The sequence below is a fragment of the Cebidichthys violaceus genome, unplaced genomic scaffold, assembly GCF_023349555.1.
Source record: "Cebidichthys violaceus isolate CVI_PGR_0920_01 unplaced genomic scaffold, fCebVio1.0.p SCAF_11, whole genome shotgun sequence".
NCBI classification, from domain to species: Eukaryota; Metazoa; Chordata; class Actinopteri; order Perciformes; family Stichaeidae; genus Cebidichthys; species Cebidichthys violaceus.
This window is the reverse complement of record NW_027176274.1, coordinates 7,884,915-7,907,578: the sequence shown is the minus strand read 5'-3', so window position 1 is coordinate 7,907,578 and position 22,664 is coordinate 7,884,915.

Sequence of the window (22,664 nt, the reverse complement as noted above, 5' to 3'; positions counted from 1 at the left end):
ACAAGAATGCATGAAGCCGTCAAAACTGAAGCAGCATTTGGAAACAAAACACCCTTCTCTCAAAGATAAACCTGTTGAGAAATTTGGGTCGTGGCTTGTCATTAAGGGGTAATGGTGGGTCCCGCAGCCAGACCAGTTGAGAACCACTGAGGTAGATCATAGAGTTCTGTTGTGAAAAATATGGCTGCATATTTTCTTTGTGTGTGCTTGTGAAATTGCCAAATTATACATTTTGTGACTTTGCGCTGAAAACAATCTGTTTTTTGAAAGTCAAATCTCATTTCAATGCCAGGAATTCAATTGACACCAAAATGCCATCAACTTCATCAGGGATAAAAAAAAATGATAAGCAATAAATTCCCTGGAATGTTGTTGGTGTCCAACAGAGGATTAATTAACAATTATTGAAAATCTACCTACAATCTAAAAACCTACAATGCCAACATTTTAGTCCAGCAAAAATGCTGATCATAAGATTTTCTTCTCTCCTAATTTTTATACAGTCTCTAAATATGCTGCACCCATAGTAGAAATATTGAAGCAAAGATATAAGTATTTATTTTCTCTTGAGTTATTGATAATAACTTTTCAAGTTCTGGCAACAAATAATATACAACAGTGCAGAGTGTAGACTAAAACTATTAACCTTAAAGTTCAATTAGAGAGTACGATGTTGATAGATGGATGTCAAGCCAAAGTGAATCGAATTTTCCTCTACCTCTCAGATCAGAACAGACTGGCTTGTGTGATGAATGGTGACATTTATTTGATTTGGGAGGTATTACAGTAGGTACTGTCAAGAAATATAAATGGATAGAGTTTCGCAATTTTACCAGAAGACCAATTCTCATGTGGATGTGCACTACGGATGGCAAAGGTGGGAGGGACAACCAGTTGAAAGAACATAGTTGTAGAGAACAAAAATATATATATATCTTTGTCAGTTGGATATTGCTGAAACAATAAATGCGAGTTAGATTCACAGATATGAAAATTCAGTTAAATTCATTTCTTTTTTAAAAGTTCAACGTATTGTGTGTACAAGTTTGGTGTGGTTTATCCATTTGAATCTTCAAATGTCAATAGTGAGGATCATACGCCAGAAATGAAAGCAAATGTGCATTTCACCTTGAAGCCAACACAATCTCACTCCAAACTCATCAAATGCAGACGCTTGGTTACTGGCCATAAGCTTTAAACTACAACGGTTTAGGTACTTCTGTAATGTCCGTTTTGGACGAGGCATGGACGACGTGGTATTGATGTATCAGTTTCCACTATAGACAGACTAAACGGCTAGAATGAAGCTCATTGTAGGAGACTCCGGCTGTCGGCATATTGGCAGTGACGACACAGCCTAAATCACAACTAATCCAAAAATGGGCAAAGAGGTGGAGCGTAGATGGAGCTTCGTTGGAGCCCAATGAAGCATGGTTGCTGAAAGAAGCCCAAGCTAGCTAAATCTAACAAGCTAGGCTGCTGCTAGCTGGCTAACGTTATCCCTGTGGCCTTGTTGCCCGTTGGTAACATGAATAAAATACTAACGATAAAATTTCCACCTGTGAAAAAACTAAAACAAATGACTTCTTCATTCAATCAATTTGTCATATGAAATAGTACAAGGTATTGTTACAATTCCAGTGAGTGCAATCCCACCAGCTTTTTCACTCTGTGCATTACCGTTAACGGTTTTCACATTAAAGCACACAACTCTTCTTTTCTTGCCAGAGAGCCCTGTTCTGTCAGATTGCTATATAGAAAAAGGAGTCAGAGTTGATTGGTGCTGTCTGGGATTCCAGGATTTAATCAAGTTTCATGGACATACAGTTTGACATCCCTTTAAAAACTGATGCCGCAGCACGGAAATCATCCAACCTCCACACATGCCCGGGTCTATTGGGATTGAGCCAGCACTGGGAGGCCTTTCGATGAACAGCAGTTCTTGGCATCAACGGTTGGCTTAATCTTTTGTCTTTTTTACCCAGCTACCTCCCCTCTCGTCCACAGTATCTCACTCTGACCATCTAATAATGGCGCAGGGTAGTCTACATTGGAGTTTGAGGAAAGGTCAGTGTGACGGTATCTAATGCCGAGGTGCAGTGACCAATTGTCGGTATATGTCACAATGTATCTAATGTGCAAGCTAATATAAAGTGTAATATCTTGGCTTACTTTTGCTTCAGAGAATCACTGCACATTTTACTTGCGTTTGCATAGTTTTTTTTTCCTCTATGCAACCCATTGTGGCAACCCAGGGGACGTGGAGGCCAGATTCAGAAATAAAACAGGAGACTCAGAGACAGTGGCTATGTAACAAAAAGTGTCCTTTAATAAACAGGTTAGGGCAAAGGGGGATGGGGTTAAACTTAACAAAAGATTCCTCCCGGTCAGGGTTTTTGGCCTTCAGTCTACACCCAGTGCGAGGCAGTTCCTCCGTCCTGTGTGGGTAGAGCAGAGGAGCGAGGTGAGTCTGCTGTATTACCTCCCGTTTCATGCAGCTTGTCTTAAGTGGTTCAGGAGATCCTCCTTGTCTTCTGCCCAGTCTGTCTGCCGCTGTTGCAGCTTCCCAGCTCTGTGAACGTATGCTTACTCTAATCACCTGATGGGCTGCAGGTGTGATCAATGCCACGTGCCTAGTGGCTGCAGCACCTGGACTGGATAATAGACTCCCTCTATCACCTCCGCCAACCTGAGCTTGGGGATCCGCCCCCTGTGTTGGGTCTGCTCGGCTTTTCCCCCTGGTTTGCCACACCATGTCATGGAAATGACATACATTTTTTGTATTGTGCTGGTCATCTAGCATCCTGACATACAGTAAACTGTATCACAATCTTTGAGCAATATAATGCCTAGTGTTGACACCACATTCAGGGTGATGTCATTTCATCCACACTTGGTAATTGTTAGCAGTTGGCTTTCTGTGATCAGATTCAAGTGTTTTTACAATATGCAACTTCTAAACTTGCAGCAGTACATAAGGAGAACTGTGGGCCGTTAATAACAACCATTTGTCTCTGTCTGCTTGATGACACATTCTTAAAATACAATGAATTTATTTGGGTTTATACACATTTTCAAGGCATTGGCCATGAAATTTATGGGGCGTAATTACAATCCATATGCATTCTTCTTAAGTTGCTGAACAAGGTCACTGAGAGGTTGTTAATTCGAAAATAAAAGTTGTATTTCAGAGTGTGGCACAATAGGATAGTTTTACCTTATTCTCTCTTTAGACAGCACCGAATTTAAAAAGCAAGTTTGCAGGATCTCATTCTCCAGCTGTATGTGCCAGAAGAGATGAGCCACCCAGTAGTTGTCTATAATTGTCTACAGATATCTTTGAGATCTTAATTCATTCCCACCTAAAGCACAGCCGATGGGATTAAACAATAGCTGCTGTGGACAGTGATGTATTTGAAAAGGCTTGGGCAGTCTTTTTTTCAGCACTTTAAAATCCACATGGAAGTGATGCAGAGAATGGAATATAAAAGAATAGAAATCTTTTGATGCCCGTCACATCATTATGGCTGTATTCCAGCTTGCCCATTTTTGACTCTGATCTCATCAGGATTCCAGTATGCTGGGATGAATTTGAATTTCACTATCAGGGCTGCAATAGTCTCAAATGATCTGCTTTTCAGTTCTCCTCTCTGATGGTTTTGAAAAATCAGCCTGCCTGTTCAGCTACAAAAAAATTAAAATGTTTCATAGTAAGTCAAAATCTCCAAAATCCTCTCAAATGAAAGCATGACACACGCTTACTGGGATTACTGCTTGTAACTGACAAATTTGTTACATATCATTGCTATGCTAGTGATGCATTTTTACATTACTACAGAAAGAGTGTGTGTGTGTGTGTGTGTGTGTGTGTGTGTGTGTGTGTAGGCGTGTACATACAGGCACATGTGAAGCTCTACACACAGGCTCCGCCCTTTACTGGACTCCATGGCTAATTATTTCCAATCACAAGCACAAATTCGGCCACTGCTCATCTCCACAGATGGGGTCGTCGCTTTAAGAGCCTCATCAGTGCCCGTCAAGTCCTGGCCTTATTGATGGGACAGATCTTCACAACGCCTGCTTCGAGTACCTCAGCGAAGAAAGAGCAGTGTTGAGCAACCAAGATTCGACGACTGCAGTGGATAAGAACCAACACTGCAACGCTAGCAACCTACGAAAGTCCACCACCAACATCTCTCTGCCAAGATTTCCCACTAGTGATCACCAATGCAGCACGACATGTTTCAAATGCTTGGATGATGAGAAATCACAGCTCAGCCGCCTCGTTCATTCTCAGAGAAGATGACAATGAGGAGGAGGGAGCATCGGTGTCATAGGGCACCCATGGTTCCAGCCGGCTCCACTTCTTGGGCTAACTCGGTCGAGGCACCCCAGCAAATGGAGGTAAACAGGTACAGCTGAGTGAAGAGAAGGCTCCTTGTCAACAGAAGGCTTAGAAAGGTCATAGAAAGCTGTGTCCATTAATAAACACTGTAATTGGTGTGATGTTGTCAGAATGCACACCAATAGACACTCAAATCGTTTGCAGAGCAGTCCATCTAATGCCCAATTCGAAGCCACCTGATTTCTCTCTCTCTCTTTATGACTCTCATCTCTTCCCTTCCATTCTTTCCGGGAAATGCTCCCGCTAATCGCCTGAACCCTGAGGGCCATTTGCTTCCTCCATCCACTCTGGCCTCCCAGGATGCCCCAGATGGATCCCACTCTGGCTGTTCATTGAAATCATTCCAGCAGCCTTGTCCCTCTGCCCACAGCCAAGCCTACTTGCTCCTCATGCCACCTGCTCTTAAACCCTTGGATGTCAAATTATTGAGGGGACAGTTTTCAACTGTGGTTAGCTGGTGGTTGAACTGCTTACAGGCAAGCTCAAGTCCTGGCTTCTTTTCCTAAGTTGATGGTATGAAACAAAGACAGAGCAACATCTTGAAAGCCTTATTGTTCTATTGCCACAAACAGAAAAGTCTTCAACAAATGTTGTATTTCATCACTTTATCATATATTTTTCCTCAAAGTTTGTTACACTTGTAGTTCTGGGTTGAAGGGACACCATCAAGGATTTCGGGCCCCATGAAAAGATATCATATTGGGCCTCACCACCACAGGCTACGCTAACCCAGCTAACTATAAATATTTCTACCTCTGGTAGTCCAATACCTGCTGTATTTGCTGACAGTGGAAAACACTGCAGACGTGCATGCAACATTCTGGACACAGTGGAATTTGATGCAAGACTGACACCCTCCACAGTGCTGAAGGCTCTTTATTTTTACAGTTTAAATGTAATTGTAATGGTGAAATTATTAAATATGAACTTAAGTATAACTTAAATAAACATTAGCAATTTGAATTAAAATGCATATGGTAGTTTATCCCACCATTTGTAATAGAATCATAACCAAAAGTTCAGTAACTACCAACTGACATATCAGTCATTCCATACAAAGCTGCTCCTTCAAGGTACAGGGCTGATTTATTGGTAGGAGTTTAGAGATGGGGACAAGTGGCTGTTAAGCATGGAACGACATCTATATTTGGACCTGGCACCAGGCAGGGACAGGGGCAACTGATTTAGTATCAATAGCTTGCTAAAAGTTTGCCTGCATTAATAAAAAAATTCAGCCAAAAGAGGAGCAAAATGTTTGTATGCAAACATCCGGGCTGTATGTTTTATTTATGCCAACAAGAAAAGAAAAAGAAAAGATTTGGTTTTATAAGTGCATTGTAAATAAAATATATAAATGATGATAGTTAAATCATTTTTGATTGTAAAAAAGAAAACCTAGACAAGCCAGTACTACAAATTAGTGAAAATAACCCCCTTTAGAGTTCCATCTTGTGCAGTCAAAGTCAAATTTCACTGCCACAGTAAAAGCAATAGTGTTGAGCCAACAGCAAGGAAGACAGGTACAGTTGGCATCTTGTCTTAGGAGGATTATTGCTTGCAAAAACTTATTAATATTAACAATTTGTAATTTGTAGGGCCTGCAGCCCTATTTGAAACATATTTTGCGTTTGCAAGAGGGTGCTGCTATATAATGTCATACTGTGCAAATTAACAAATTTTGGGTGATTATGGCTGCTGCTTTTATATTGTGTACGGCACTCGTCTGAACAGCTGATTTATCAGCAGCAGTACTGTAACAGGCCGGAACAAACTGACAATGCTTTTACACAAAGAAAGAAATACCTTGGTCGGATCAACGCTACTTCCTGGATATTCCAAGAAAACAGCTGTGCTTATCATATTTGATGTGTATGAGTGAGTGTGCTTCCCACAGAGAGCATACGTTTAATGATTATTGTCATATCATGATGGTCAGGTCATGTAAATATTATTATGCTGAAGCCTTTTTTGCAATTTAGTCAGGTTGAATTCTCAAAGACAGGGCTGTGACACAGTAGTCTACTGGTCTCTGTTCCTTACTGAGCCCAAACACTTCAAAAGCATTACAGTGTCCTTTTTGTTCACACTTAATTGGCCATTGTGGTGTTATCCACAGGTTTTCTTGCCCCCTCTGAGTGAAGTTGCCGTTTTATGTCACTGAGACAGCGTGGATAGTGTTGGGTTGTAAAAGCACTTCATGTATTGGTCTACCTATTAAAAGAGGCAAGGCAAACAAAAGTGTGACGAGGTCATAAGTCAGAAAACCAGTCAAAGCCATTAACAGCTTCAGTACTGGAAATATAGGGGAGAGAGGGAGCGAGATATCAATAATATTTACATTTGAGGGAATAGGGCTATAACATTGAGAATTTGGTTTGATTATTTACTCAGTGTTACTTGACTTCAATAAAGAGCTGGTACAAGCTGATAAAGTAAAAAGTACAATATTTGCCTCTCTTGCTGTAGTGGGGTAGAAGTATAAAATAGCATACAATGAAAATGCAACTAAGTAATGTACATGAATCTGGAAAAAAGAACAATACTTGAGTAAATATACTTCTTTATGTTCCACCACTAAAAATCAGGATGTATGCTGTTAAAATATATATCAATAATAACTACTGAGGGGAAGCAAACATTATTGAACTTACAGCAACTACTTCAAGTCTGAGAAAGTGAAAACCATGACCGAAAAAAAGTAAACATAATTCTTCAGTGCACTTTGGTTGGTTTATGTGTTTTTGTTGCAAATGTAATATCTGGACTCCACTATATAGCATTTGGATGCATCCTCTTAAAATTTCATGCTGGTTTGATAGAAGTGGTTCCCCAATTAATTGGTTTCCAAAGGTGCATGAGAACTAAAATTGCCTGAGTGCTTTGCTGTGGAGAATAAAATGAAGGAAATAAAGCCATGTAAAAAAAAAAACTCAAGTCAAGCTGACTCGCCCACTACATTGTTTGATCCAGTGACAGCAGTGTGTGTGTGTGTGTGTGTGTGTGTGTGTGTGTGTGTGTGTGTGTGTGTCTGTGTCCTGGAAGTTGTCCTCTGTGTTTCTTTATAATACTTGAAACTGAGATGTTATTTCAATACAATATAAAAGAGCTTTATTTCCCAATTATAGCAGTGTTTCTGCCATAATGCTGCCCATGTGTAACCATGCCCTTGCTCAAGGTATCATTCTTTGTTCACGTCACCCAACCACATTTGAGGAATTTAGGTGTGGGCCATGCTCTCCTTGGAGTCTCCTTCTTCTCCGTCGGCTTTGTTTTCGCTGGGACTTTGCTGGGTCTTTGGAGCCACCCTCACACAGATCACTACAAAGATCATGGAGAGGCCTGAGGTCTGCTTCAACCTTAGGAGCACAGTAGTCCATATTTCAGCTTTCTCCATTTTCATCCAGCTCTAGCTTCAGTTAGCACTCACACTATTCAAACTATAGTCAAACTATTCCTTTAAATCAGTGGTCCCCAACCACCGGGCCGTGGACCGGTTTTGTACTGGGCTGCACAGAAAGAATAAATATTATATTATTTCCGTTTTATTGATTATTAGAGTCTGAAATAAGTTTTATTTTGAAAAATGTTCTCGCAATTTCATCCGCCTGTGCCTCTTGACACATGTCAAGACGCTTGTCTCGGTCACGTGATACCTTACCTCAAAAATTAAGCTCGCAAGCTAGCGAAAATGAGTAAAAAACTTTTGGAGAGCTTCTTTGCAAAGGGGAAAAGGCCCACTAAGGAGACAGAAGAAGAGCCTACAACTTCCAAGAAAAGAAATCTTCATTTAACAGACACTGTCAGGAGTCTAATTAAATATCAGGAGTAATTCTGACGCGCCAAGCCCGCTCTGCATAATATGTGGCGACAGAGGAGGATCAGCTGCTGGAGATCGTAAATGACGGTGGCCTTAAAAGTATGTTTGAGACAACAACTCTGCTGGTGTTTTGAATTAAAATCTAGGCTGAATATCCTGAGATCGCCACAAAAGCACTGAAAACCCTGCTTCCATTTCCAACATCCTATCTTTGTGAAGCAGCATTTTCTGCAGTACAGCAATCAAAACAAAATTCCGAAGTAGACTGGACATAAGGAACACACTTCGGGTGTCATTGTCTCCCATTACCCCCAGATTGGACCGTCTCGTCGCAGAGAAACAAGCTCAGGGCTCCCACTGATTCAGCGTTATTGTGAGTTGTGTTTTGTATGCATTTTATATTTGTTTTCATGCTGATCGTATCATTTTATTTCGTCGTGTTTATCCGCCACACCTTGAAGGCCGGTCCGTGAAAATATTGTCTTACATGAAACCGATCCATGGAGCAAAAAAGGTTGGGGACTGCTGCTTTAAATGGCTTGTTATATAGTCTTGTAAAACACATGATTGATCACATCAACTTCCAATGTCTTTATCTTATTCTCCCGAGTAAAACTATCATGACCTTCATGCAAAAAAAAAAACAAATCTGAATTCAAGGGATGATCTCTTCTCTCATCAAAAAACGATCAGAAGCAAGGATGGCTTACGCTTGAGCATGAATGCCAAAAGTGTCATTATTCTCTTCATACCTGGGAGAAACAAAACTGCCATAGACAACACTGATCTCTCTGTCAAACTGTGCGCAGAGCACATAGGTTACTGGGGGGGCCCACTGGGAATGACACCATGTCAAGCCTCCTTTCGATTGGAGTTGTCAGTGAGAATGAGCGATGTAAAATGGCAATGTCAAAAAGTCCTGTGTTTAGCTTGTCTGCGTTGACAGGTTAGGAAATGGAGCGTGCTACCTGACCAGCATAAGAGAATGGCTGCCCCGCGGTGCCACAGCATTCACATCTGCAGGCCGGCGATAAACAAGTTTTCATGCCGTCAATCAGCTACTACTGCCTATTTTGTCTGTGTTATGCTCTATCTCTCTATATTTTTGACACTCTAGTTCTCCCCTGTCTGTCACATTGACAAAGCAGTACAGTCCAATGCTTCAGTAAACTGCCATGATTGAACTCTCCAGTTAGTTATTTCAAATGAGAACCTCTTAATATACTTGCTGGTCAATTGCATAGAATTTGGAGCACTCACTCGAAGTTTGCTTGCAAATGTGATATGACTTTTAGTGTGATTAGGCATCACATTTTTTTTTAATTCTGATAGTTTGACAAAAGGAAAATGAAACCATCTCGGTTAAAAGTGGTGTATGTGTTCTGATTCTCTGATTCATGATAGGTTTACTCTAAGAGTCACCATTTAGGACACCTCCATCTTTGGTCAAGTATCAGGGTGGTAAATATCTGGATTTGCTAAGCGCCACGTCTACAAAAAACAACTTATTTCTGCCTGTCCTGTCTTGCAAAGGGCAATCTAGGCTACATCAAATTCAAGTAGCACGCTTCTCACTTTCAGTCACTTTTGGCAGTTGAAATGAAAGACTGAAAATGACATAAATAGCTCTCCTATAAGCCAAATAAAATGTAGCTGTTTTCTGATTGATGTGCTCATACAAATATCATCATATATCATTGACTGTATCAGGTAGTATGTGAAATGTACTCTGCTGTGTCCAGTTAAAAAACGCTTTGTATAATAATAATAATTTCATATTTGTGACATTTGGCTGAACAAAGTGCAATTTTGATCAAAGTCATTTCTTTCAGCTTTTACGGTAAACCTGCAATAGTTATATGTATGATCCGTTGGATGCAATTTCAGATTCATAGCCCAAGCAGAGCTCCTCCAATCACTAGCAATCATTCTCCCACTGAAAAATTCCTTAAGCGTAGCTGGCCAATAAGGATTTGCCTGCCCGAATACTGTTTGCCATCCTACACCCTCTTCAGCAAGCCAGACAGCGCCTGTTGTACTTGTAGACGAATCTCCTGTGTTTTGGAGCCACCTCGACATGAGAGTATGCGTCCTAAGTCTATGGTGGTGAACCAATTGCTCTTCCAAATTCCAGTAACCACTTGATTGTTATTACACGGAACATGCGACCCTACACCCTGAGGCTGCTCACCGGCTTGTTTTTCGTGGAAGCGATGCATCAAAGAACCTGCAGTATACAGAAAGGACTGTGTGTCTTATTAATCGAAAGATAATTTGACAAAAGGGCCTATTATTAAAGATAACAAATACTGCATAGAGGTAATGCCTGCATAACATGGAATATGGAGCATGGTGGTTAATTCCCAGATAATGTGTTGAGGGAGATGAATTCCCATGGTGCATTAAATGCATCTGCAGTTGACAGGGAAAGAGTTGGGCTTGTGTCATTGCTGCATCTGAGCGGAATAGTTTAGTCTGATTAAAAGAGATGCATCTAATAACCCAGGGAACAACATCACCGACAGAGGATGCTGATGTGATGAGGCCGGCTCTCCCGCTCTCTCTTCCTTCCGCTCCCTTTCTATATTGGAAAGGCAATGGATCATTAGACATGGTCAGGAAAACCAGAGCTATGCTGTCAAATTGGATTTTATTACATTTTCTTAAGCCTTAATTAGATTGGAGTCTAAGAGACTAATGTAATTTTCAATAAGAGACAGATCATGACAGGAAATTAGTTAGTGTTAAAGATATGGGAAATATAAACTACAATATACTGAAATTAGGGTTGATGTAAAATAGTATAGCAGACTGACCTGACTTTTTGTGCAATTGTGAATATCAAAATTAAAACCAAATCACAACTGTCGAAGAAATAAATCACAGATGTTTTCACAAGACTTCGAGGTCATCTTCACAGAGAAAAGTAGTAAATGTGTGATTTGACTGTCATGACTTAATTGCAACCCTTTGATATTTAAATGTTTCAATCTCAAATCTAAAACAGCTGGTGGTGGAAAATCAATTTTATAATGCACAGTGTTGTACCTTGCTTTGACAACATATACTGCATGTTGAAAATGTTTGTATGCGGAGTGGCAGTGGCAGTAGGAAGCGGAGGAAACAATCTGCATTTCAGAGGCTGAAATTGTTTCATGGACAATGAAGCAAATTTTATTATGATCAGGAGACTGAGATTAAACGACTGATTCTGGTTGGGTAGGAGTCAGCAAGGAGGGCAGGGGTCCATGTGGAATAAACTGCCCTCCTGGGAACCCACGTGCTAAAAGAGACAGAATACAACCTACTGTTCGAGTACACAGTAGATATAACTCGGGGAAACAGCAGATTAGAAGTCATTCCAGGATGAATTTTCACATGGATTTTCTCTTGAGGATGAACTACCGTTGAGGCAGTGAGGATAAAAAGCTTCCTTGGACGGAAAGAGCGGCACAGTGACAGAGTGTGTATTAAACCAAGTAAACTCACAGGTCTTGCTCTGCAATATTCTAAGAGATACTATGCCAAAGCTTGTCAAAGATACCAGAGATTCCAGCGAACGCACGTACAAAAGGTTGTCCTGAAATAAGACACCTGTCAAGGACATTTTTGGCCTCACAGAGTGTAACACTAATGCAACAAATTGTGCTCGAAGGTCAGTTGGTTGGTTGGTTTTACATAGGCCAGAAGTCAACAGTCGAGTTTTTTATCAGTGAGAACAGTTACAAGGCCATTACTATGTAACCATCATAAGGGCAACTTAAAGAAATGTATAAGCGCAGGCAGAGTCCTCTACTGGACTTGGGGTAAAACTCTCCTCCAATCACAAGCATGCACTAGCACGCTGTAAATTTGCATAAGCGTAGCTTGACATCAGGACGTAACACCTTGAGTACATTCACACACCACTGTCTGACATTCTAATCCTCCTTCTGCGAGTGGCGTAAGAATGACAGGGCCCTTTTGGTAGAAGACTCTACCTGTGCTTAGAGACCTAGGGTTACAATATCGTAACCATAGATCTAAGTCACACAGGCTACGCCCTCTATACTGGACGCTATTGGTACAGTGGGTGGAACCCGACAAATGCACACCCTGCTACGACACAACATCAACACAACCACAATAATTCTGACCAGCTAGAGATAACCTGCAGGACTCAAAAGACATGAGGTACACGCCCAGCACTCCACATGTCGCTGTTCATCAAGGAGCACGGGAACATGTAAGTGTATCACGCAAAGAGGGGTTTCAGATGCAATATAGCCAACACTCATTTAACAGTCCTGTGTCCAAGACATATTACAGGGTGTCGACATGCTGCCGCTGTACATATGTCCTCAACCCACCTAACAAGGCCCTTGTAAAAGAAATGCTAAATTTTTGGGAACAAAGGAAGGATTTGTTTGAGGGTATCCCTGTTACGGTTACCACGAAGCATCAAGCAACTATTGTGCACTGATGGGGCGTTTAGTTCACCTGCTCTCTTAGGTCAGTGCAAACAGCAAAGCTGTATTAAACGACAACGCCTTCAGAGAGGAGACTCCAACGGCTCTAAGGGACCTTTTGCCAAGGCCTCCAGCTGAAGCTCCCTCCTCCTCACCATTGAGTTGTTACGCTTTGTCTCAGCTTTCCTCTGAGGTTGAGCGAGTGGCAGGTGGTGGCTGAGCTGTAATTTCTCCTCATCCAGACATTTAAAGCATTGAGTGACCGATAAAGTCAACCCAAAGAGCTCTTTTGTAGAAATGGGCACTCCCAGGAAATCCTCCCGGTCCCATCCACACATAGGGAGAACCTTCAGTGGCGAGAAACATCACACGTTGCGACTCCCTGAATCTGATTATTAATTTAGCAAGATGCCAGTGAAAGCCCAACGCACCAAAATTGTTACCAGCTGTAGCCAGCTCTCGAGCTCTGGCTCGCTCTGGTCTAAGCGAAGCATCACATTGAAGCATCAGAAGAGATCCCACTGATGTTGGAGTAAAATGTTGGGGCTGCTGAACACTGATCTCTGTATGATCTGCACTGAGGCACTTAAAGCAGGAGTCTTGAAGATCCATACCGGCAATGAGGCAGGGACATTACGCAACGCTGACGATGTTCTTGAAGCAGCAACTCCATCCATGAAGATGGTTAAATCACCCTTTGCTGAAGAGAAAACGGATGGCAGACAGTGGTGTGAGCTACTTTATCTACTGTTGGGTCCAAACGTATTTGGGTAAGTTTTGAGTGGCCAGCCACGCTTGTGCAATTTTCTGTGGGCAAAGGCATGCCTGTAATTGGAAGAGAATATTACCCATAGAGTCCTCTAGAGGCAGAGACTGTGTGAATAACAACTACTTTTAATTACTGTGCAGCCTAAAAAATGTATGATGCAGTGTAAACAAGTACTGAACAATACAAGGTTGAGGGGCTATTGTCTTGGATTACATTTTTACATTTACATTACATTTTACAGGTAAACCTATAACGTATTAGAGTACACAGATAAAGTATAGGTTAAAACTTAAAAAGCCCAACCATACTTAATGAGTGAAGCTGATAGCAGAGCACTGGCCATCTGGAGTACTAATAATTGTTCTGGTGAGCTGGTCGACCTGACGATCCATTTCTGTGACATAAAAACAAAACAAAAAGGTCTCATGCTGTTTGGCAGATTGGATTGAACTGCACAGACACACAGGTGTGAGGCAACAAATCAGGAATTCATCGTATCATGAGTTTCAGTTCTCACAAATTCAACCTTTCATAGCTGAAAGGAAGAATCCAGCAAAAAAGCAAACACAGACTTAACTGATGCAACAAATTATCATTATGTTGCTTACAGGTGGCTGAAATCAGAGCTCATAGTTGAACATACATAAACGATGAAGAAGGTAAATATGTCCCATTTTACATCATCCTTAAAAGTCTGTTTGTCAAAGCTACGTCGTCACAAGCCACACGGTTGAACCATTCTGTGGCTAGGAAATGCAACCTTCTTCTGCCCAAATTTGAGAGGCTTTTAATTGACCCTTTTGGCAGCGGCCATTTTCACTTGTCAAAGCAGGAAGAGCACAGCAGTAAATAATAACCTTAATTGAGTTCCATTAGGTCTCCCATAAGCCACATCAGTCATCGATCATGTACAATAACAGGACCATCCAAAAGGCTCAGCTAAATGGAATGCAGCTATCGCTAACATTGTTTGACCCTGTTAAAATGTCTACCATGAAAAAGGTCTATGCCATGGCAGTTTACTCCATGCTGCACTTGGTGACATCTTTCTTATTCCTTAATAAACTGGCTTATCCTGTACGCTGACCTTCTTATTAAATCCCTGCCAACACTACTGCTAAAGAGCTGCATTCATTTTGCATTGCTCAGTCTTTATCACAATTATGTCCCTTGACATTTCTGCATGGGTTAGTGATGGAAGAGTCCATGGTGAGGAATTGGATAATATCCCAGGGGAAACTGAATTAAATGAGGAAACTGAAACAAATTTTGACATGGAGTTACAGCTGATTTCTGAGGAATTTGACATAACTGTCACTTCTCCAATCTTGAACAATAACTAACTAGGTAGTTAAGTAGCTAAATAAATAAATAATAGACCGTGAAAACCATTTCATGCACATATTGCAGTCCTCAGGGGCTTGCATCATGAAGAAAAAGCTGTTTTTAGGTGCATTATTTACATTTAAAAGCAATTATGTTAGAAGTCAATAGCATTTCAACATGAACAAAAAAAGTAAACAAGTGCATTACTTGTTTGGATTGGTATTGCCATTTGCAAACCTTTCTGTAACCCAAATGTTTTCTCTTTTTGCATCAAATCCATAAACAAGGCGCCTAGTTCTACATTAGATCCTGGATTTAAATCCTTATGTTCATTATGTATGTACATTTTGTCTTGTGTTTCTCATCTTGATTCTAAAACTTATTCCTTTTACCATTTACACTGTCTTTAACCATTCAAGCAACACAGTTATTCTTAGAGATGCAAAAGAGACCTTTACACTCGTCAACTCAGAACGTGTTTTTCGTCTTTGTCCCTACCATGTCTGTGGCTTTGACATAAGAAAGTGAGCCACGAATCAGCCTCGAATACAAAACAGTGTTTTCCATCATTTGAAGGACCACGCTAAAATTGCTGTGATTTATTTTCACTTTTTCAGTTGAGTGGTAAAATTGATACCCACATACACATGGCCTTTTTAATTGTGTGGGTGAGTGCAATGATAAGCAAGCAGGAGGGCTCTCTCCTTTGATAAACTAAGGACTTTATTTATTGCACCCTAGAGAAGAGAGAAGTATTAATTTCACACTCTGCCTCACAACTCCCCCATAGGAGCAGATTATATATTTGTTATATTAAGGAGGCGTCTCTGAGTCAGAGCAGAATACAATTACACCTTGGCCTGGTAATAAATGAATGCGTGTCAATATGAAAGGTCACTTCCTTAGTCAATCAGTTATTCTGATTCTATTTTCAGGACAAAATGTAACGATTCAAGCTCAACCCCAAAGTACACCGGTGTGGTTCTATGCAATGTTTGGCACAGCACAACATACAAGTATATCACACTCTGATGTGTCATTGTTGGTCACAGGTTACAACAAGCCTGTCTGCTTTGCTCTGCGTCCCTTCTACTTTACACCCTTCACGACAGTCTCCACTGATTCTATTGTGCCGCGTTGAGCTTGTTTATTTTCTGAGATTGTGATTGCAGTCATCAGTCATTCCAGTACCCTGACGTTTTTTTCAAGCACTGTGGACTCTATTTTAATTATCAATACAGCAGGGGTGGTGTGTGGGGGGCAATCTTTGGTTTTCTCCTCCAGTGCAGTTGTTTTTCTGTGCTGTGACAACCCATTGCCCTCACAGCAGCAATACATCGATTTTGTTACATGCTGTTTTGGGGGTTCGGGTCAATGATAGGGGTAAAAGGGATGTCAAATATAAATCACAATAAATTTAATTCCGTACACCAGGACATACTTTTACATTACCCTAACATCTTATTTTACTTTGGTCATTGCACTGCTTCACTATAACCAACTGTATACACCTCCAAACATACTGTTCAGTAAGTCCTGCTACGCAAAAGATCAATTAATGTATGCTCATTAAGTAGAGTTCAAACATCTTATTACAGTGATGAAAAGGCAAGCTGTTATGTTGTCCACATGTCCCTGACCTAACGCATATTTTTCATGAATATTGTTAAAAGTATTGTAGGTTAATTTATTTCAATTTTAATTAAATTTACCAACAACACCCAAATACTGAAAAGTGGTAACATGCAAAGTGTGATATCAGGACAAGATTTTGGTATTGGAAACATTCTGTTTTTTGTTTGTGGTCCGAGTAGTATTGACCAGTCACGTTCGATCAGCTTTTGGTTGAATGCAGGTAAACCGAGCAAAAGAGGGGGAACGCATTGGCCGAAATGCAATCTCGGGACCAGCTGGCTATCTTTTGAAGATGATTTTGCTTTTTATTGGGTTAAGATTAGCTTTTGAACTTGCTGTAAAGCAACCTGGTGGTACACATTGTCTCCCAACTCCATCTACAGTATCGCCTCTCAAGTACCTCCCAGATATCCGCCGGCTACACCGGAACCCCAGAAATATAGCCCCTCGCCCCCAGAGGCTTTACGTCGTCGGTCCGCTTCGGGCTCCCATATTGATGTATGGATGAATGTGTATGGCCTCGATGGCCACATTCTTCAACTGACTGTAGAACATCCATGGAGATGGGACTTTACATTCCATGTTGCATTGACATGAATCATGTGAATGTATTAGATGTAATACATTTATACACGGAATGTAAAAATAATTTTGTGAAATGTGTATCTTTGACAGGTTAAACATGATTGAGACATTAAAACCTGATTCATGATTTATGATACAGTTCTTTTAACTTGCTTTTGACGGGAGTGGAAGTTATTTATTCAGTAACATCTTAATGTTTAACAGCAGAATTTGGTCTTAGATCACTCACAGCTCAGTACATATCCAGGGAACATGTCTATCCGTACAGGAATAGAAATAAAGAAAGCTACTTCTTCTTGGGGACCATCAATAAACAGTTCAAATTTGAGTTTCACAATGTCAGTATAGTCATAGTTAGATCACAAATTGGACATATGAAACTTAAAAGTAGGTTACTTAGTTTAGTTATTGACTAAACAAGATTGATTTTATTTTATATTACATTGACTAGCATTACATTCAATGAGGATCTTTAGTTTAGTTATATGACAAACTGGTTACATTTTTAATGCAAATGATTGGACATTTGCCTCATCTTAAGCCTCCTCATGCCCGTGCTTTATAGGGCAGTGGAGGAGGTAAATACTTGCCAGAACATGCAGACACAGATTCCCTGCCTGCTGCTCAGTCAGGCCAGAAGGTGCGGTCCATGATAAAAGGAACAGTTGGAGTCTGTAAGAGTAGTTCTCATCAAGCCAATGTGCTCAGCTGTGATGTCCAGAGCACAGATGAAACTGGGGAGTTACGCGTTGCCACGTGAGAACATGTGGAGTTGGAGTAGGTGACTGGTTGCGGTACTGAAGATGAGGTGGAGGTGGAGCTCTGCCTGATAGTGTTTGGTGTTCAGATATAATGGATCACTGTCAAACAGATTGGTTCCTAGAGGTTGCTTGTCAGAGAAAAGAAAAAAAGTGGCAGTGAAGAGGTGCTGATGAATCTACTGACCACATCACCAACATTACCATCCATGTAGCCATGCCAACAGCTTAAAAAAGAATCAAATGACCAGTTGACATGTTCCTGGAATGTGTCTCTTCTCCTCTCTGCAAGCCGCAATGAGACAAATGTTTTGGGATCGAATTGATTCATATTGTTGGGGTGTTGCTTTAAATGTGTCCCCCTGTAGGCATGGAGTTCAAGGGATACTGTTTGTGAATCATCTTAAATTGAGTGGAAGTGAAGGCTGGTTGATAGTGCTTTCAGCTTGTATCCCAGCAGTAGCCAGCCAAATGGAGCTCGGTGTTGAGATGCAGTAATCCACTTTCCTGTGGGTAGCTGGCACTCTGGGACATCAGCCGGGAATCACCTGACCATCATTTCATCACACTGACTGTGCTGCACCAGTTTGATGTCGCTCATTTAGCTTTTACGGCCGGTGAAAATGACACATACGGGTAATCCAGAGTTTTTAACTATGAGTTTATATTATTGCCATCTCATGTGTTTTAAAAAGCATGGCATTTATTAGTTGATAGCATTAGTTGACTAACATAAAACACGACAACAAACAAAAAAAGAGTTATTCACACTTTTGGCTTAACAGGTGTAGTCAAAACAATATTTGTTTACCCAGCCTCCCACTCCATCCAATTAATGTACTGTAGTACGGTACATCGCGAAATGAATGATAGTTTTGATATTTGTGTTGCTCCATAAAGGTCAAAGAGTCTGATTGAAATATTTAACAGTCCTTATCATGAACAGTGAATTGAATCAAATTCAACTTTGCCGAGCCACAGAATGAAAAATTATGACTAAATCTGAAGAAAAGGTCAGGCTGACGGGTTTGTTTGTTGAATGCAAGGATGTAACCAACAGTGACAAGGAATCGCCATTTATGGAAGAAAAGATGAGATCAGTCGCTTTTGGTTTTCAAGCTCGTCGCCAGCTGCTCTTCACTGTAGCATGACAAAATGATGCAGCTAGCAGACAATCAAAAACAGTCCCATATTGTTGCTATCCCTGGAGCTGAATACTGGCTGAATACTGCACTTGTCCAACATCTCCTTGGCATTGCACTACATGTATCATTTATGTTGCTGCAACTACTGGCTCCCATCCCCAGCACACATCTAGCACCAGCAATGTCAGGGAAATTTAACCAATCTGTCAGTGAAGAAAAGGGGGCAGAAATCAAGAAATCCTATTGGAATCTATGTCCAGCCTGTTGTGCAGCCCTACCAGCCCCTAAGCAGCAGTTACTCTGACGCACAACTTCTATCAGTCTCCAGTGGATTGGAAAAAGGGCCACATGTTGTTAAAGAAATGAAGAGACAGGTCTGTCAGGCGTCCTGAGGAGGCAGTCTCTCTTCTTATTAGCCAGGTAGGGTGACTTGGCCCATCTGGCAGGAGACCTGACTTTAAGACACCACAGCTTTTCTGCGTCGTCTTTGTGCTTTCTATCACAGTGACTGACCCCGCCTGTCACCATTATACAATCCTTGCCTGCCAAGAGTTGAATATGGAAATGAGTCCTCTCAGCCAACTGCTCCTGAGGCAGGCTGAACTTTCACCTTCTGGCATCACAAACCCCAGCCAGCCTCTGAGCAGTTATGGTATCACTCAGAAGATCTAGCCTGACCGAATTACAGTATAACATCACTTACTGGGATGATTACACAGTCACCACACAAACTAGAAATATATTTGGCCGTATACAGAGAATACTGTGGCAGACTACCTACCAACAGTAACTGATAAGAACTGAAGAAAGACATTGACAATGTACAGACTGCATGACAATAGTCTGCCAATAGAGAAGGGCAGACGCAGACAGACCTGGCTACCCAGAGAAGATAAGCTGTGCTGTCATTGTGATAAAGGAGCAGCAGAGACAGAATTACACTGTCTAACACAATGGCACAACTGCAGAAACATCAGGGTGGAACTCTTCCCAAAATCTGAAAAGAATTGCCACAATTTTTGAAGTCTGACAGATGGGGAGAAATGACCCATCACTTTGGGAGACAAGAAAGAATGCGCAGCGTTGACTGCTGTCACTTCCTGACACAAGAAAAGAGACAACCAGCAGGACTTGTACGATATTCTGATTACCACCAGCATCTCCTTTACTATAGAATATTTGCATGTATATAATTTAATTTACCCATTTCATTATCTATTATATTATATAATATTGTTATTCACTTTATTCACTCTTTTGTTATTTCTTTTTTGTTAATTGTATTCATTGTATATGAAAATTATAACTATGCTTTGGCAACACATGTCAAATGCCATGCCAATAAAGCCTACTGAATTTAATTTAATTGAGCGGTCTCTCCATCCCCTCTCTCTTCCACTTCTGTCTTTTTCCATCTCTCCCATGGCAATTGATCTCCTTCTCTTGTCTCTTTTCCCTGCAGCTGCCACTGCCCTACTATGAGGGTATGTTTAATTAGAACGGGTGATGAATGGTCTCCTGTCCTGACTCAGAAAAGAAGCATACGGTCGAAAGAGAGAGAGAGAGGAAGATGGCAGAACATTCATCAGAGAGGAACTGATTTGGATGAAGTGGAATGTTATTATGTTCAAGCTGCAGTCTGCTTGAACCCTTTGAGATGCTTTAAATACCAAAAAAATCAAATGTGGGATGTTTGGTGCATCCTTGGTTAGTATTCAGAGCTGAAACAAAGTGCATGCATTACTTTTCAAGTTTTTCCAGGTATAATAGTAGTATTATATACTGCAGTAATAGATTTACAGCCATTTGCAAGTAAATTGATTGCTAAATGGGATCCCAATTTCCTTTCTTCTAACTGGGGGGGGTCCCAGACATTATAGCCTCTGTGGGTCATTCACATCTCGAAGACAATGTTTGAAAGATGAGTGGAAGAGGCCATCTTTGTGGATGTGGAACAACCTCTCCTCAACAAACATCCTTATTCATCTAACTTTAATTACTGTCACGATTGTTATGTTTGACATGCCTTTACTGTATAGCTAGACAATACATTTCGATTGATATCTCTCTATGGTGGCATAGTGCTGTGCCCAATTATTATTATGACTATTTATTCAGATTGTCTGCATGGATTCTGGATGCTCTGGTTTCTTTCCACAGTGCCTACACTCTTCAGTTTGTGAGAGATGGGTGGCTTGTGGACCCCTCGTCTTGCCCAGTGCATTATGGTATAGAGCCTATACTATAGGCTCTATAGCCCTTGTGACCCTTGTTCAACCTCTTGGAATATATTGAAATCTCTCAAAGTGCCTCACTTGTCAATCCAAGGTTTGAATGTTTCAGAATTGAATGTGAAACCGGCAAACCCATTTCTTTTCCACTGCAGCATCAGTGCATCATAGCTGCATCTCCTGATGAGAACCACCTGATAACGTCTCTCTAAACTTTTAGACTCCATGTCAGAAAACCTCAAAGAAGGCAGGGAGAAGAGCAGAGAAGAAGGTTCTGCAAACACTAATGTGACTGGACTTGAATTTGAAATTCTGTGGAGCCTTCAGTCCTGACAGTAGTTTACATGTACAGAGAATTGTACATTTTAAGCTGGAAGCTGTTTTGAAGAATGCAAGAAAAAAATGTGGTAGCTTACATTTTGATTGTGAAACACCTGGTGGAATTGGCTGCCCTTTTCCTGCACTGGAGTGTGTGGAATATCTTACTACTTGACTTTCAGTTTTGATTTTTCCACCTGAACATTGCAAACTCCGACATGATGGCAGTCAATTAGACATAAAACTACAAACGTGAGCTACTGAAATTTAAAAAAGGAAAAAACAGATGGCAGACCTCTCGTGATCCTATAGCATACCTGGTAGCATCCTTGTGAACCATCCTCCTGTTATGTTCCGGGTCAAATTGACCCGTTTCAAAGTTTCAAAGTACTTTTTCTGTATGAAACTTCTTCTGCTTGCCTTATTTAGTGTAATCAACGTTTAAATACAAAAAAGTATTTGCAACCCTCCCCTGCAGGTTTATATTACAGAGATGATGTTCGAGTCAATTTGACCCGGCAGTAAATATGGAGGCTATAAGGGGTCAAGTGTCAAGTTTAGACCATTTCTTTCTTTGAAAAACTAAGACAAAGTATTTCTTATTCCCTCCCACCATGTTTCACACACACACACACACACACACACACACACACACACACACACACACACACCATATTTCATCCCAATCTCTCTCACACACACACACACACACACACACACACACACACCCTCTCTTTCTCACTACCCCACCTGTGCGAGAAATACAGATACTATTTTGACTTTAACGGGAACCTTTTATTTTCCCGCGGGAAAACTCCGCCCACTCTTAGCAGAGGAGGGTTGCTTGAGAATCCTACCAACATTACACTCTGCAGATGCATACAACACAGCAGAATACTGTAGGACAACATGAGCAACAGAAACTCAAGGATTACAGCCCTGGAGGCTCTGTAGCACATCCTTGATCACGACAGTGAAATAGAGGAGGATGTGTCTGAAGATGAAGACCATCTTGAGGTCAATTCAGATTATGATGGTGCTGATTATGAATACATGTCAGCCAAGACTGTCTGCCGAAAATATTATAAAGACAGTGCCAAAATGTATTTGCACAAAGCACACCGTGACAACATGTCACTTGTGTGCTGTGTAGACACAGATACACAGACAAATGCACACAAACACACACACACACACACACCTCGTTCATTGTGCTCATCTCTTGTT